Source organism: Coffea arabica, chromosome 4c (genome assembly GCF_036785885.1).
Source record: "Coffea arabica cultivar ET-39 chromosome 4c, Coffea Arabica ET-39 HiFi, whole genome shotgun sequence".
NCBI classification, from domain to species: domain Eukaryota; kingdom Viridiplantae; phylum Streptophyta; class Magnoliopsida; order Gentianales; family Rubiaceae; genus Coffea; species Coffea arabica.
Genome location: NC_092316.1, coordinates 3313706 through 3317862, shown reverse-complemented (window position 1 = coordinate 3317862; position 4157 = coordinate 3313706).

Below are 4157 nucleotides of genomic sequence, written 5' to 3'. Positions count from 1 at the left end.
TCGAAAACAAGTACATTAAAAATTAATCGGTGAAAAAATTTGTGCATGGAAAAATGGGTTATAAAGAGTTGCCATTTGATGAAAAAATGATACTTTACGATATCAATGAATAACAGTTGAAACACATTCACAGACTTGGTATTTTAAATCACAGTCTTCATAATTTAAAATACGAAATCTGGGAATGTATTTTAACTGTTATCCATTGGTTTCGTAAAATATCATTTTTCATCAAAAACCAGCTGCTGAACAGCTATTGTCCCATAAACAAAATAATTTATCGGATTAAAAAAAAATCCATTATCCAATAAAACACCAGTTTTTTATGGCTTTTCTCTATTAGTAGAACAGAGTACCCATATTCCCATAAAAAAGCCGCTCTTTATGGCTTTTATGTATTATAAGAACAGAGTACCTATTTTCCCATGAAACAGCAGCTCTTTATGGTTTTTATGTATTATAAGAACAGAGTACCCAATTTTCCATAAATGAATTTATTTAATGGATAAAATAAAAATAAACTCATTTTCCAATACAACAGCAGTTATTTATTTGAAATACCTATTTATTGGAAAACGGATATAATTTTGTTTGTATGCGATAAAGATAATTTATGTATGAAGAAATGGTTGTTAAAGAGTTGGTATTCGGTGGAAAAATGATACTTTATGATACCGATTGATAAGAGTTCAAACACATTCACAGATTTGGTATGTTAAATCATAGTCTTCATTATTTAAAATACGAAATTTGGGAATGTATTTTAACTGATATCGATTGGTTTCGTAAAATATCAAATTTCATCAAATACCAGCTCTTGAACAGCTATTTTCCATAAACAAATTAATTAATTGGATAAAACAAATAAATCCGTTGTCCAATAAAACAGCAGCTCATTATGGCTTTCCTCAATTACAAAAACAGAGTAGGCATTTTCCCCTAAAACGGCAGCTCTTTATGGCGTTTATGTATTATAAGAACAGAGTACCTATTTTTCTATAAATAAATTTATTTATTGGATAAAAAAAATTAAACCCATTTTTGAATAAAACAGCAGTTATTTTTTTGAAATAGCTATTTATTAGAAAACGGGTATAATTTTGTTTGTATGCGATAAAGATAATTTATTTACGAAGAAAAGGTTGTTAAAGAGCTGATATTTGATGGGAAAATGATACTTTGCGATACCGATGGATAACAGTTAAAACACATTCACAGATTTGGTATTTTAAATGAAGGAAAATTGTCGAAAACGTTTGTCACATTTTGCAAATGAACTTTTTTCGTCCCTCGCTCTTAAAAATGTAATTTTAAATCGTTTACAAAATTACATCGGTCAAATTTGGTTGCCACTAAAGTCTCGGACTAGTTTTTTGATCGGAATTGAACCTGCGCAACGCACGTGGTCATGTTTTATATAAAATTGGTGAAAGCAAATCTTATATAATTCGATTCATAATCCCTCACATTTCTTAAAATTTATTGATCATGTGTGTCAGTAGTTTTTTTTAAGTCAGTGTATATATTAATTTGATTTCACTTGAATAGTGCAATACCATGTGAAATGAAATAGACATATATCACACACTGTTTGTATTGTGTGAGTGAAATATATTCCTTTTCTTTGACTCCAAATTTGAATATAAAGAAGATTTTTAATCCTAAATATTAGCGAGTATTTATATCGAATTAAATTTGGATAGAAAAAAGTAAACAAAAGCGAAGCGTGACAAAAAGAAATGAGTGATGGGCACTTTGAAATTTGAACACAATCACAAGGAAAGTAATTCAACTGTTGGTGTTAAAAGGGTCGAGTGGAAATTTCACATTTAAACTGAAATTTCTTAGCATAATTATACAATTCGAGTTAGGACCCATTAAGTACATGAGCTTATTGTACAACTCAATAAACAAATCATTACCAAAAGAGAAAAGTCACAAATATTGCCTAGGTTCAAATGGTGAATTCATATAAATACATACATGGGTTTGAAACAAAATTATTTGTTTTAAACCCCTATATATATGTATTGAATAACATGTGTATAAGTACGTTTAGCATGTTTACATGAAATCCATGGAGATAAATGAAATGTTATTGATACTGTTCTGGTAAAATGAAATAGACATATACGTGGGTTCATACAAAAAAAGTTATCCGTATACATGATCAGTGAGGGATGGAAAATTTTATTTTTAAAAATACGAGGCTTGGAAAAAATTGTTTTTGGAAATGTGAGGAACGAAGCAACTCATTTTGTAAAATGTTAGGGACGAAAAAATTCATTTTGTGAAATATGAGGGACTATGAAGCAGATGATGAAAAAATTTGATATAATAATTTTGCGCGTAAAAAATGATCACATGCAAGTCACGTGGTGGATTCCGGAAAAAAGTATCGGAAAGCTAGGTAGGGACCAGATTTGGTTAGTGTAAATTTGTAAGCGACGTAAAATTACACGTTTAGAAGTGGCGGTCGAAATAAAATCATCCTGGAAAATGCGATGAACATTTTCAACGCTTTTTCCTTTATATGAAGATGATTGGATCCGTTTGAATTTGATGTTTTTGAGCGCGTTTTTTCAAAAGTATCACTGTAGCATTTGGAACGTGCAATGCGAGTACTGTACATATATGGTATTGTTTTTCCTTTTAGACCGATCATCTTCACATTTGTGGTTTGCAAATACAAATTTTCATTGGTTTTCAGAGTTAATTGTTGTTATAGGTTACATTCGTGTATATCAATTTCGGCGTAAAGGGTGATTTGCTGTTCAACCTAATTTTATTGTCATTTTGTCGTACTAATAAATTCAGTTATGAAAATAGATAAATTATGAAGGGAAGCCATAAGTAGCAGGTGGTTTATTGAAAAATGGATTTTTTTTAGCCAACAAATAAATTTGTTTTTGACAAATGGGTACTCTATTGTATCGATGGTGGAAAGCCTTAAAGAGGTACTGTGTTTATTGGTGTTGAAATTGGTTTATGTTTATTTTATGGGGACAAAAAATTTTGTATGCAAAAAAAGGTACTCTGTTGTTGTAATGGAGGAAAGTCATAAAGAGGTAGTATTTTGTTGAACAATTTATTTATTTTCACTTTAGTGGATAAATAAAATACCTGAAGAGATAATGGGTATTGTGTTCTTGTAATGGAGAAAAGTCGTACAGAGGTAGTTTGTTATTGGGAAATGGGTCAATTTTAATGTTATCCGATAATAAAAATTTTGTACGACAAAAATGGGTAGTGTGTTCTTATAATGGAGGAAAGTCATGAAGAGCTAGTGTTTGATCGAAAAATGGGTCAATTTTGTAGTTTATTTGTATCTAAATTTTTGTTGTGTGCAAAATGGGTACTCTGTTGTTATAATGGAGGAAAGCCATAAAGAGCTAGTGTTTTTTTGAAAAATGGGTTTATTTGTATTTCGTCCGACTAAAATTTTTTGTAAGGATGTGTGAACTAAATTTATTTGTCGGATAAAAACAAAATTTATCGCAACACCCATTTTCCCACACACACAATTATGTTTCGGCCAAAAACCAACTACGCCCGTCTTGGACTAAAACAGTACCTCATTTTGGATTTCCTCCATTATAAGAAAACATTGCCCATTTTGCCATAAACAAATTTAGTTTGTCGGAATAGAATGAAGATAAAGCCGTTTTACGATAAAGCACCCGCTATTTGTGCCTTGCCTCCAATAAATTATACATTTGCCATGTTTTCATAAGCTAATTTATTAGTTGCATAGAATAAGAATGTAATGGTGCTGAATGCCAAATTACCCTTAGGGATACAATGCAAAACAGGAAAGTAATGTATAAATTTGAAACACCGTTTTCAGTGCAGAGATATGTATGAAATTGTTTGTGCAAAGTGAAGACACGTAATTTATAAAGTGGAAAGGAACCTTTAGAACCGATATACAAAGCAACTCATTCATTCAAAAAATTTGACCATTCATTTGATTACCTTTTCGACGTATCAACGTGAATACGATGAAATCTATTTTCTGCTAAACGACACATAATAACATTTTAACTTGCATTAATGTATACGTAAAAAAAATGAGAGAAGTGCCGTAACAAGTAATACAATAATATGAATAACACATTAGGTATAACAAAATTAGTATACTGTGAAATGTTATGTTC